The sequence below is a fragment of the Syngnathus typhle genome, linkage group LG21, assembly GCF_033458585.1.
Source record: "Syngnathus typhle isolate RoL2023-S1 ecotype Sweden linkage group LG21, RoL_Styp_1.0, whole genome shotgun sequence".
NCBI classification, from domain to species: Eukaryota; Metazoa; Chordata; class Actinopteri; order Syngnathiformes; family Syngnathidae; genus Syngnathus; species Syngnathus typhle.
In genome coordinates, this window is record NC_083758.1 from 1,487,748 (window position 1) to 1,501,397 (window position 13,650).

Here is a 13,650-nt window from a genome sequence, read left to right on the forward strand (position 1 = left end):
GTCAGGGTTTTCCAAAACTATCTTGATCATATGATTATGTTGGAATGTATGTAACCAGTAATGAATAACCTTGGTAGATTAGTTTTATGCTTATGTTGGTGTGTAACCAGTAATAAATAACCTAGCTTGTTCCATCCTACACAATGTCGTAAAACATCCCCTGCCCTGCTAATCTAGAGGTCAAGGGCCTTTTTTACTTGTCTATTCAGTCTATGGTCACCCCCACCCTTTTTCTCTTAATAAAGATGGTCTTGTGGGAAGCGAGAGTCAGACGTCATTCGATCATTGCTGTACGCACAGTGACGAATGGACTCTCCGCCTGCAGGTGCCCAAAACGACTAACTTGTCTCCGAGTGGTTCTTGCAAAATAAGTTAGAGTGAGCACCACTCTAACAGTGAGCACACAACATGAACTTGAATCAAATCCGATCAAGACGTCGTTGACTTTCTGCTTCATCCTGTGAGAATGAAGCTAACGGATTGTGATGTAAACTACTTTTTATTTGCCCAGTAGAGGGGGGCGCACCGCTCCTGGAGGTACTGCAATACCAGGTCGATGCATAGAGTGGACGGAGCAAGCCCCTATACCATCTCCCTGTTGCGAAAATCCAATATATACATGGTCCCCGGATAGGGAACGTATCAGATATTAATCTGATAAGAACAGATACTACACCTGGTCTTAGCCAAAAGGCCGAGAAGCGATGTACTGAAACTGGTCTGAGGAAACCACTTAAATAAAGAGACTGTGGTGTGCAAGGACTGGAGTCGGAGGCGGAGTGATAAATGACGGTGCCAACGGCAGTTGTTTTAATGACATTTATAATTAGCTTCTCTCAACCACGGGCCGACTCTTTTCCCTTCGAGATCCTAACACACACTCCTCAAACAGGAAACTCCCACACGTGTAAAACATCCCACCGGAACTCGGCAACGTGAACTTAGGTTCCGGGTGAATTATGTCAACCCACTACACAAGCCCCCCCAGAATTCACCCATAGTCAAAATCCCCGCGCCGGAAAGGAACGACAGCCCGACCACAGCGGGTGTAGGTGGCAGGGGCTGGCAGGGGGTCAAGGGTAGGGGGCGCCGCCGGAAAGACCGCTGGGCTGGACGGTCGCGTTGTCGGTCGGGCAGGCGGGAGCTCGGTCAGGTCGGAGGGGCGAGGCGCTGGGGGGCGTCCGCGGCGTGGGGCCTGCGCCAATTCCAACGTCCGGGAAACATCCACGTGGGCAGGCTTAATCCTATCAACCGAGATAGTCTCAGGCCTACCGCCGATGTCCACGACCATGCTCTTACTCCCGTGCTGCAAGACCTTAAAAGGCCTGTCGTAAGGCGGACGCAACGGCCCGCGGTGGGCGTCGTGGCGGATGAACACAAAACCCGCCGAGCGTAGGTTGGTGGGCACCCGGGAAACAGGGGTGCAGTGCCGTGACGTGGGGACAGGTGCGAACGTCCCGGCAACTTCCAGCAGGGAGGACCGCTGCCCTGCCGCCGACCAAGGCGTTGTGGCGTCTGGAATGAAGTCCCCTGGAACTCGTAGTACCTGGCCGTAGACGAGCTCAGCGGACGAGGACTGCAAGTCCTCCTTGGGGGCCGTCCTGAGGCCCAACATGACCCAGGGAAGTCTGTCCACCCAGTTGCCATCCACCAGACTGGCGCGTAGAGCAGCCTTCATGGAGCGGTGGAACCGCTCGCACAGCCCGTTAGCCTGGGGGTGATAAGCGGTGGTGCGGTGCAGCTTGACACCCAGGCCTCCAGCAACCACATTCCAGATCTCGGAAGTAAACTGTGCACCCCGGTCCGAGGAGAGGTCTGAAGGTGTTCCAAAGCGCGCGACCCATGTGCCAATAAACGCCCGGGCCACGTCAGCAGCCGAGGTTGAGGAGAGGGGGACGGCCTCAGGCCAACGGGTCGTCCTGTCCACCATGGTGAGGAGGTAGGTGAAACCATGGGAAGGGGGGAGCGGGCCCACAAGGTCGATGTTGACGTGGTCGAACCTCCTCTCGGGGACAGTGAACGGCTCCAACGGGGCCTTGGTATGGCGGTGCACCTTCGCACGCTGACAAGCCACACACGAGTCGACCCAGGCCCGCACGTCCCTCTTCAGCCCTTTCCAGACGAACTTCTGAGCCACCAGCCTCACGGACGCTTTTCTGCCAGGATGGGACAGGCCGTGTATCGCCTCAAAGACAGCCCGCTGCCAGCCGGCAGGGACAAGTGGTCTAGGCTGGCCGGTGGAGAGGTCGCACCACAGCCTGACTCCTGAGTCGCCAACCGCGACCACCTCCAGACGCAGCCCAGTGTCAGAGTCTTTGAGCGACTGGATCCCAGGATCTGAGGCTTGGTCAGCACTCATACTTGAGTAGTCGAGCCCCAGCTGAACCGTGTGGACGACCGCTCTAGAGAGGCAATCGGCGACCACGTTGGACTTGCCGGCGATGTGTCGGATATCTGTGGTGTACTCAGAGATAAATGACAGCTGACGCTGCTGGCGGGCGGACCACGGCTCAGCCACCTTGGACATAGAGAACGTGAGGGGCTTGTGGTCGACGAAAACCGTAAACTCACGGCCTTCCAGGATGGAGCGGAAATGGCGGATCGCCAACCAGACGCCGAGTAGCTCCCTGTCGAATGTGCTGTATTTGCGCTCCCTAGGGACCAGCTGGCGGCTGAAAAAGGCGAGCGGTTGCCAGGCGCCACCAACCCACTGCTCAAATACAGCACCAACTGCGTAGTCAGATGCGTCGGTTGTGAGGGCGACCGGGGCTCCAGGCGACGGGTGGACCAACAAGGTGGCCTGGCACAGCGCAGCCTTAGTATCCTCGAAAGCTTTGATCCTCTCGGGGGTCCAGTCGATGTCCTGGTTGGGGGTCTTACCCTTAAGGGCCCCATACAGTGGGTGCATGATGTGGGCCGCCCGGCGTATGAATCGGTGGTAGAACGTAACCATCCCAAGGAACTCCCGTAGCCCCCGGGCCGAACGTGGGCGGGGAAAAGCGGAGACTGCTTCCACCTTTGTCGGCAAGGGGGTGGCCCCATTACTGCCGATGAGATGCCCAAGAAACTGGATCGACGGCACCCCGAAGACGCACTTCGCCGGGTTAATGATCAGGCCATGCTGGTCGAGCCTTGTGAAAAGGGCCCGCAGGTGTGCCGCATGCTCCTCCTCCGAGGAGCTGGCGACGAGGACATCGTCCAAGTAGACGAAGATGAAAGGCATGTCCCTAAGCGCAGAGTCCATCAACCGCTGGAAGGACTGGGCCGCGTTTTTCAGGCCGAAGGGCATCCTAAGAAACTCGAAAAGCCCGAAAGGAGTCACCACCGCCGTTTTAGGGATGTCAGCAAGGTGCACCGGGACTTGGTGATAACCCCGCACCAGGTCCACTTTGGAGAACAGGTGCTTCCCTGCTAGATGTATCGAAAAGTCCTGAACATGGGGGACCGGGTAGCGGTCGGGCGTGGTGGCATCATTGAGGCGGCGGTAGTCGCCACACGGGCGCCAACCACCGTCCGGCTTAGGCACCATGTGGAGTGGGGAGGCCCACGGGCTGTCAGAGCGGCGAACAATGCCAAGGCGTTCCATGCTGGCGAACTCGGCCCGAGCAATTGTCAGTCTCTCCGGGTTGAGCCGTCGGGCCCTAGCGTAGATGGGGGGGCCTTTGGTCTCGATGTGGTGCTCGACCCCATGTTTAGCTGTGGTGGCGGCAAAAGTGGGCCGTGTAAGGCTGGGGAACTCTCCGAGGAGTTTCTGGTACATGTCGCCCTCGGAGAGCGAACTGGAGAGACCCACATAATTCCCCTCATCGCGGACACATGCGAAGGAGGAGAAGGTTAACGCGTCCACCAGGCGGCCGTTCTTAACATCCACGAGCAGTCCGTGGGCGCACAAAAAATCTGCGCCAAGCAGGGGGAAGGAGATGTCGGCAGTGACAAAGTCCCATGTGAAACGCTGACCCCCGAAACATATGTCCACAGTCCTTGTGCCATACGTCCTGATGGGAGTGTCGTTGGCGGATGTTAAGGGCGGGCCGTGCAACCCTCCAGCAGCGTCGTCCACTGTAGCCGTCAGGACGCTTCTCTGGGCGCCGGTGTCACAGAGGAATCTGCGACCAGAGAGGGAGTCCTCAACGAACAGCAGCCGGTTCTTTTTGCCTGCGGTCACGGCCACTACTGAGCGCAGGCTTTGGCGTTTCCCGTCGTGTCGAAGTTGCAAGGGGAGCGGCACCTTTTAGCCTTGGCGCCAAAACGTGCATGGAAGTAGCACAAACCTGTGCTGGTGCGGCTGTCAGTTGCAGCGCGTCCTCTGCCAGGGGAAACGCCAGCGCTCGGGGACGTGTAGCTGCGTGTTGGGGCCAGCACACCAGGGGCGAAACGCTGGGTGGCCAAGTAGAAACGGTCCGCTTCCTCCGAAAGAGCACGCGGCTCCGTAATGGTCGTATTTGCGAGGGCCGTTTGGACGTGCGGCGGCATATGTCGCAGAAACAGTTCAATGAAAAGAAAATTCGGCTCTTCCCCACCCAGCAGGTTTAACATCATCTCCATGTGTTCAGAGGGTTTGCTGTCCCCCATGCCTTGAATAGCAAGCAGGCGCCGGGCTCGTTCGGATCGCGACAGTTCAAAAATCCTGAGGAGATAAGCCTTGAGCCCTGCATATTTATCCTGGGCCGGAGGGGAAGTGATGAAACTTACGGCTCTGGCTGCGGTGGAGCTTCCGAGTGCCGAGACAACGTGGTAGTAGCATGTGGCGTCATCCGTAATTCCCCGGAGGGCGAACTGAGCCTCCGCCTGTGCGAACCACGTTGCTGCAGAAGTCTCCCAAAACTCAGGCAGCCTAAGGACGGCGGAATGCGCCATGCCGTCTCGCTCGGTATTCTGTTCAGTCCCGGAATCCTCAGCGGGACTGATGTCAGGGTCACCAGTGTGGTGTGCAAGGACTGGAGTCGGAGGCGGAGTGATAAATGACGGTGCCAACGGCAGTTGTTTTAATGACATTTATAATTAGCTTCTCTCAACCACGGGCCGACTCTTTTCCCTTCGAGATCCTAACACACACTCCTCAAACAGGAAACTCCCACACGTGTAAAACATCCCACCGGAACTCGGCAACGTGAACTTAGGTTCCGGGTGAATTATGTCAACCCACTACAAGACTACCAATTCAAGTTACGGTTTAAATATATCGACTCATACTAATGCTTCTTTTCCTGCGCATCACGTGATTCCCGTTTCTTTTTGTGGTCAGGTGCGGAAGTCAACGCTGCTGCCATCTAGCGGTGTAACGGCATATACGCTTTAACAAATAATAATCACTCGCAGGGCACACAGAGACGAAAAACCGTCCGCACTCGCACCTACGGGCAATTTGGAGCGCTCAATGGGCCTATCATGCATGTTTGGGGGAAATGGAAGGAAACCAGAGTGGAGAACGTGCACAATGCAAACAAACAGGTCAGGGAGTTGGAACCGAACGCAGCAGAGCAAGCATGGACTCACAACGACACGTTTAGAGTGTAAACGTTTCCATAGAATTGCCAAACACCAAATACTTGTTCGAACTATACATCTTAGTTGAGTGTTAAGGCCTCCTAAATTTAGCAAATATATGAAGATCTATTTTTATTAAAAGGAAATGGTTGCTAGTGTGACACCGCCTGTTACTTTGGTGAGACCAGCAATGGGGTGGCCCGTTTGGACAAGCCGAAATCGGTTCTCTTGTTTCTCTTCAGATCGTATAAATCTTTCGCCTTTTACTAAAGATTTCCGTGGGGAGGAACAACAAGAGTATATCTCAATTTTTTGATGCTCTGCGAAAGCGGAGCTTCCTGTACTTGTCAATGGAAAGTAATCAAAATTCCTGCTTTGTTGCCATTAATTCTGCCATAGCTTACAGGTAACATCCACCCATTCAAATATAAAACTATCTAATATGAGCAATAAATTAATATATTTTCTACTAATTATACTATATGTAAGGGACAATAAACAATTTAGCCATTAAAATATTTATTATTAAAGTTAATTCAGATTTGTGTCGAAGTTGTAAAGATTTAAGCTGTGTAAATGAATACAGCCATAAGTACTTCAGTACAAAAGTACTTCAGAAATACATAACAGGCTTTTGTTAGTTGAACTAATACGACGATACTGTTAATCGACTGAGTTGAATATCAGGAGTACGCCACTACATTAGCTTAATTTTTATTTAACCAATTTCAAAGAACTACTCTGATCATGTCCCTCCCCTCAATGCTCCACTAGGAAGCATAGAACGCTCATCAAAAGTGGAGAATCTATGATATAAACATCATTATTCTCCGCTAGCTTCACGCTCAGGAAGGAACATCAATTCTCATCATCGTAGTTGACGAGACCGTTCACTTTAGAAACACATATCTCAAGTTAATAACTATAGAAATGATCCCTGAAAGTATAGTCTTAATTCATCAACGAGGGGCGGCGGGAAGTCATCTGCGAGTGTACCATTTTTACCCAGAGGGCAACCACGACTAGTAAAGGACTATGTTTAGATTGTAGGGGTGTAACGATACATCGATACACATCGATTAATCGATATTATGCTCTACGATTTATTGGCATCGATGCTAAAGGTAAACATCGATTTATATCGCCGTGTTTGACCTCGGACATTAGACGCGACTTTATTTTGAAATCCAGTTCATTGTTGCTTGCTTCCTCTTCCGGGAGCAGGGAGCAGTGCGCGGCGTTGTTGTGTTGTGAGCAGAGCAGGCACGTGAAAGGGGAGTCGACAACTAGTACGCGGCTCCTGGGCTGGTGCTATGGCTAGTGTCCAAAAAGACGAGGAAATTTGCTCCCCTTTAGGCTTCAAGTCATTCGTTTGGAAGCACTTTGGATTCCAAAGAAAAGATGGCTCAACGGACAAGACACGTGCAGTTTGTAAATCCTGCCATGCGGTGATCAAATATTCAGGGAGCACAAATCTCGCCGCACATTTAAAGAAAAAACACGACATCAAAGTTAAGTGTTAAAGTAAGCAATTTGTATACTACAATACTCTTGTAATTTCCTAAATAAAGAGTTTGCAGTACCTTGTGGATTTTGCGTATGAATTGTTATAAATCAGGATATTGTTCTATATTTTTTATTAAAAAAAAAAAATATCGATCGTAGAGCACTATATCGCGATATATCGTGATTGAATCGCAGCAGGCTTTAAGATATCGGCAAATATCGTATCGAAGTTCTTTATATCGATATTATATCGTATCGTGACAAAACCCGCGATTTACACCCCTATTAGATTGTATTAGAAAGAGTGCCGACGTCATTAAGGTATTTGGCAATTTAGCCATCATTGGCTGAGCGCTCGATCACGTACCCACGATCCTTTGCGTCAATGTTTAGAACAAGCAATTTTTTTAACACTTGTTGTGTTACAAGTATACTTGTTTAAATTGTCTAAATTGTAAGGCTTTAAAACTGACTGTGTATACTAGGTTTTTGTTTTAAACATGAAGGCTTTTATTTAAAAACGACCATGTAAAGTAAAGGTTTTAAAATTAACATAGAGGCTTTTAAAAATGCCTATGGTAGCCAAACAATCAACTTTACATTGCAGACACGTTTCAGAATCCACCCGCCGTGAGTACTGATAACGCTTGCAGACACCAGAGAGAATATTTTATATTGCCCATCCATCCAATTTCTGTACTGATTCTCCCCACGGGGTTAGTAGGCGTGCTGGAGCCTATCACATAGGGATGGGCGGATCGATACAAAAGTATCGATATATCGATCCAGGCTGCTCATTTTTGAGTATCGATCTCCCTAGCTAAAATATCGATACTTACAATTATTTAATTATATTTTTCCTCATTTTTTTCTGCTCCAATTTGACGACTTGCACTCATGCTAGCACTACTTTTCCTTCCGCCTGCTGCACCGGCGTGTCCTGCTCTGCTTTGCTCCCGCCCCCTTTTCTCACAAGCCAAGCCCTCCTCCTCCGCCTCCCGTTCCAATCCAAACAAACACAAACAAGCATGGCCACGGCGGCGGCCCAGTCCGAACGCAAGAGAAGTCTGGTTTGGGGATATTATATTTTACTTAATAACAACGAGGCAAAATGTGAAATATGTCACAAAACAATTAAATATTGTGGCGACACCACAAACTTGACAAAACATTTAAGCAAAATTCACCCCACGGTTCATGAAGAGCTGCAGTTGAAACGTGCCGCAGACACTACGGCAGCGACGGAAAACCCTGCAGCCACACCGAGGCTAAGGTATCAAAGTACCTTAGAAGCAGCGTTTCAGAAAGGCAAGACATATCCAGGTATCAGGTGCTAACCAAAAATTGTAAGCATTTGTGGTTGATGTGCTATTTGAAGCAATAATTACTACGCTTTAGTCAGTCATTTATAAATAAAGTTTTCCCCTTTTCAATTTGTGGTCGAACGCCATACGTTTTATTTGTAACTCCACTTCCTATAAACAACACTAAAGTATTACAATATTAAATGTAAGTATCCAGTGGCTTTACAAATTGATAGTTTTGCTGCTCATGACGATTAAGCCCTGCATCTCTGTTGGTACCATGTCTCTTTTTAGATTATACTAAAAGACAAAACTTTTTCCCAACAACAGAGAGAGAGAGAGAGAGAGAGAGAGAGAGAGAGAGAGAGAGAGAGAGAGAGAGAGAGAGAGAGAGAGAAAGTAAAGAATAGCTCCTTTTTATTAAAGTTATACTATTAATATGCATATTCCACTAATGCACTAATGTCTAAAAAGGTTAATAATTCACGTGACGTAATACTTTTTTCTACAAAATTCAATAGATGACTCTCCAAGAGCAAGAATGACACTGCATTTAAATCGTTTTTTGGGCGGGAAATTACACTTCCGGTATCGATATCGGATCGAATATCGGGTATTTTGGGTAGGAAATACTTGGTATCGGATCGACTCCAAAATCATTGGTATCGCCCATCCCCACTGGACATCATAAACTGGTGGCCAGCCAATCGTAGGGCCGATATGTTTTCTATTTTGTTGTAAAGGATAGAATTCTTCTGCTATTCACATTTAGATAAAGGTCATGAACTTGATTGAATCAAACCCTTTCAAGACGTTATTGACTTTCTGCTTTATCCTGTGAGAATGAAGCGAACCGATTCTAATGGCTTCCTGACTTAACTATCCTTTATTTGACCAGCAGAGGGGGGTGCACCGTTCCTGGAAGTACTGCAATACCAGGTCGATGCGTGGAGTGGACGGAGCAAGCCCCTAATTCCATCTCCCAGTTCCAAAAATCAATTTAATATATGGTCCCCGGATAGGGGACGTATCAGATATTAAACTGATAAGAACAGATACTACACTTGATCTTAGCCAAAAGGCCGAGAAGCGATAACCTAAAGTTGGTCTGAGAAAACTACTTAAATAAAGAGACTACCAATTCAAGTTACGGTTTAAATATATTGAGTCATACTAATGCCACGTACCGACCACCGTAACAAACCTCAACTATTAAGAGTTTGGAATGATAATGCGTCACCGGGCTGTTTTCAACCTGTGCATCGGTTGCAGATTTTCGTGTGTTCGTGGAGGTTTAGTGTCACGTGGTTCACGTTGACCCAAAAGAATAACGATGAACTGAGCTCCTGATGGGAATAGCTTTTAATGACCAACAAAACGAATTGGTCATTCGCCAAAAACAATCGGATCTTTGGATACATTTCGGGACCGAAGGCAAGATAGCTGTTTGACGAACATTTTGACGGGAAAAAAAAACACGCAGGAAAAAAACACGCGGCCCACTTCGCCAAACTACTTTCTGTTTCCTGCTGTGGCAATTTACATTAACCCTCGAACGCCACCATCGCAGTGGAGGTGAATCGCATTCCAATCCACGCCAGCATTTCTTAACACTCATTTGAGGAAATTACGATCGTCTTTTGTTTCCCGATTTGTGTTGAATAAAAATCTGAAATTACACATTTGAAAATAACACACGGAAATCGGATCATTTCCATTTCTCTCATACCAAAAGTACACGGACCAAGACATACAACTGTTTATACGTTCAAAACTCACACTCAAAATAGTTGCCCAATCGATAGGTGACGCTGTTTGAAATATCAGGTATCCATAATCCTGTGCGCCAACAATGTTTCAAGGAAAAAACACATTGATGAACACAAAATACTCGTTTAAACTGTCTATTTAGGTTGAGTCCTTCTAAATGTAGTAAATCTATGAACGTCTATTGTTTGTATTAGAAGGAATGGTTGCTGCAATTTCACCGATCGCCTTTTACTAAAGATTTCCGTGGGGAGGAACAATGAGAGTTCATCTCAATTTTTTGATGCTCTGCGAAAGCGGAGCCACCTATACTTGTCAATGGGAAATAGTTAATAGTCCTGCCTTGTAGTTATTAATTCTGCTAAAGTTTACAGACCAAATTGGTTAAGCTTTAGGGACAGCTTTTGGTGACATCCACCCATTCAAATATAAAACTATTGATTATGCATTGAGCAATAAATTAATATATTTTCCACAAATTATACTATATGTAAGGAACAATAATAGGAGCCATTTAGCTATTAAAGTATTAATATAAAAATACCCTCGTAAATACCCATAAACTGATGCTTTGCTTCTCTTTCTACTGCCTCCACGCCTTTGTTCACCTCCTTTTTCTTAGAGTTGCCATCTAGTGGTGGTGGCAGCATAAGAAATGAAGTAAAAACATACCCATCATGCATTGCCTCTTTTCACCTGAGAACCATATGAATTTGTATTTATAGAAAATCTCCAACAGTACCGCAGAAAGATATATATTTCTTTTTCTGAGCAAGTTTAGAAAATGACATTCTCTTAAAATTTTGAGAACAAGGATTGTACTAAAAATTTCTGGCACAATTTCTGATTTAAAGAAAGACATTTTGATCATATTTTTTCGTATATCCTTGCTGCCAGCCGCCATGAACTTGAATCAATGACGTCATTGACCCTCTGCTTTATCCTGTGAGAATGAAGCTAACGGACTGTGATGTAAACTACTCTTGATTTGACCAGTAGAGTAGGGGGTGCAAAAATCCGTTGTATGTCTGGGTCCACGTACCTTTTGGCCATTAGTTTTTCTTTATAGTGTAGGTAAATGGAGAACAGGAAATGATCCGTGGGGCTATTCCAGAAAGCAGGTTATATGAAAGTTATATCATATACGTTCGTATCAATAACGGGTCGGGAACGTAGTAATTACATTTTATTTTGCAATTACTAATTTGTTGAATGAAGTTCGGCAAGTAGGTGCACAGTTGCAGAGCACAGCTTGATGCACCATCGCTCAGTATGTGGCGACCATGAAATTTGGCTTCGTGTGAGGGATTTTGTATTGTACAGGAGAATCGGGGGAGAGCGCGAATGCAGTCCCCCACTACCAGAAATTGTGCAGTCGAGATTCCCACATTGGGGGAATTCGCAGGGGTCAGCACAACCGGAGTGCAATGGCTGAGCCTCACCCTGGGTGAACCACCTTCTTGATCATGGTATCTCCCCTGCCAGGTAAGTATGAGTTGTATACGTCGCCGGGGCCGACGTTTTCACCGCGCACACCATCTACAGTCAGAGGCTAATTTGGTACAAAAGTGTGAGCACACGTATTCAGTGGATGAGACAGCATTCGTAGAACTGTTAACATAGTACACCTTTAGTCATTCAAAACCAAAACATTTTAAATTAAGTAAAAAATAGATTCAGAAACATGACCATCATGCCTTGCTTCTTTTTCTACTGCCTCCACGTCTTTGTTCACCTCCTTTTTCCTAGAGTCGCCGTCTAGTGGTGATGCCAGCAACTATAATAAACCGATAAATGAAGTCAAAACATGCCCATCATGCAGTGCCTCTTTTCTCCTGAGAACCCTAAAACGGTATGAATTTGTATTTATTGAAAATCTCCAACATTACCGCAGAAAAATATATATACTTCTTTTTCTGAACGAGTTTTGAAAATGACATTTTCTTAACATTTGGAGAACAAGAATTGTACTAAAAGATCCTGGAACAATGATAGGAAAATCTCACGCAAAAAAAGACATTTTGACCATATTTTAGAACAGTTACGTAAATTCTTGCTGCCGCCTAAGATGAACCGTCATGAACTGTCATGTACTGATATTGTACTGTGGGCCTACGTGATGACGTAGTGAAGGAGTGACGTTCAGGGAAATGAATATGCAGACAGAGCGGCAAGTTGATGGCCCTCTGTTTCATGAATAAAAGTGATTAAAGACATCGGTTCGGGTCCTGATTAAATTCAGAGTGCATTACCTAATAAAGATATAAGGTGAGCACACAACAATGGCGACGAGGATGACGTCCACCTTCTAAGGAAGAGGAGATAATGACGACGATTTTCGTGAGCAAGTTTAAGTTTGAGCTAACATGGCTAAGTCGGAGCTACAACCGTTTGCTTGCTGCACTGATCCAGCTACTCTCGGGCCAAGATGGACACGATGGCTAACATCTTTCGAGTTGTATGCTGACGGTAAAGGACTGATAATGAACGAGGATACGACCAATGCTACTAAACAAAGAAGACGCGCTCTACTTTTGCATTTGGCGGGACAGGACGTGCAGGATGTTTTCTTCACTTTACCAAACACGGGTGAGGTGACCGACTGCGCGGCAGCAGTAAGGACACTTGACTCCTACTTTGTTCCCCAAGTGAATGCAGCGTACGCGCGCCAATCCTTCCACAAGTTGTTCCAAAATCAGGGAGAAACGGTGCAACAGTTTGGTACACGTTTACGTCAGGCTGCGAAGGACTGTGACTTTCAAGGAGACAAGGACAATCAAATTAGAGACGCTATCCTGAGCAGATGCTGTTCTGGATACGTGAAGAGAAAGCTTCTCGAGGATGGACCTGGTTTGACTTTGGCTCGCACGTTGGAGTTGGCATCGCAATGTGAGCGAGTGGAAGAGCAACTAGCAGCAATGAATGGGAGCAGTATAAAGAAAGAGGGGGAAACGATCAGTCGTATCACAACGAAAAAAGGAAAGTTCACAAGGCCAAAAGGTAAATTGAAGAATTGTGATGACAATAAAGCAGAGAAGCAGTGCTACAGGTGTGGCTACACTGACCACATGGGTAAGGATCCCAAATGCCCAGCACGTGGACAAACATGTCATAAATGCAACGGTAAGGACCATTTCTCAAAAATGTGTCGTACCAAAGGACAAAAGAAGCAAAGCGTTAATGCTGTAGAGACTGTGCACAATGACTATGCATTTATGGTGAAAGACTGTGAAATGCCTGAAAGACTAATATTTTGTGTAGGGGGAGTTGAGTTAAAAATGTTAGTAGATTCTGGGGCAACGAGTAATGTCATGGGAGAAAATGTTTGGGAGAAGCTAAAAGCTGAAAACATAAAATGTGAATCATATGTGCCCAAAGAGCAGAGAAATATGTATGCATATTCCTCAACCCAGACACTATCTGTCAAAGGTGCTTTCAAATGTGTAATCGAGATAGGTGACAGGACTGAAGAAGCTGAATTCATTGTGATTAGAGGTAATGGTGAACCACTCCTTGGTAAAATGACAGCTATTAAGCTTGGAGTACTAAAAATAGGGGAAAACGTTGCAGCAATCACAGATGTTAA

General features: G+C 46.9%; 5 non-coding genes across 5 annotated transcripts; 1 reads left to right on the top strand and 4 right to left on the bottom strand.

Annotated features, from left to right (window-relative positions):
- Positions 1 to 515: 515 nt before the first annotated feature.
- On the bottom strand, positions 516 to 706 carry LOC133145867 (U2 spliceosomal RNA). The gene has a single exon (XR_009711115.1). It is a non-coding gene; the product is annotated as a U2 spliceosomal RNA (small nuclear RNA).
- A 5,004-nt stretch (positions 707 to 5,710) lies between these two features.
- On the top strand, positions 5,711 to 5,823 carry LOC133145976 (U5 spliceosomal RNA). Its single transcript, XR_009711217.1, has one exon. It is a non-coding gene; the product is annotated as a U5 spliceosomal RNA (small nuclear RNA).
- Positions 5,824 to 6,222: 399 nt separating this feature from the next.
- Positions 6,223 to 6,440, bottom strand: LOC133145892 (small nucleolar RNA U3). Its single transcript, XR_009711138.1, has one exon. It is a non-coding gene; the product is annotated as a small nucleolar RNA U3 (small nucleolar RNA).
- A 2,759-nt stretch (positions 6,441 to 9,199) lies between these two features.
- On the bottom strand, positions 9,200 to 9,391 carry LOC133145755 (U2 spliceosomal RNA). Its single transcript, XR_009711005.1, has one exon. It is a non-coding gene; the product is annotated as a U2 spliceosomal RNA (small nuclear RNA).
- A 2,002-nt stretch (positions 9,392 to 11,393) lies between these two features.
- LOC133146046 (U1 spliceosomal RNA) lies at positions 11,394 to 11,557 on the bottom strand. The gene has a single exon (XR_009711277.1). It is a non-coding gene; the product is annotated as a U1 spliceosomal RNA (small nuclear RNA).
- Positions 11,558 to 13,650: the final 2,093 nt, after the last annotated feature.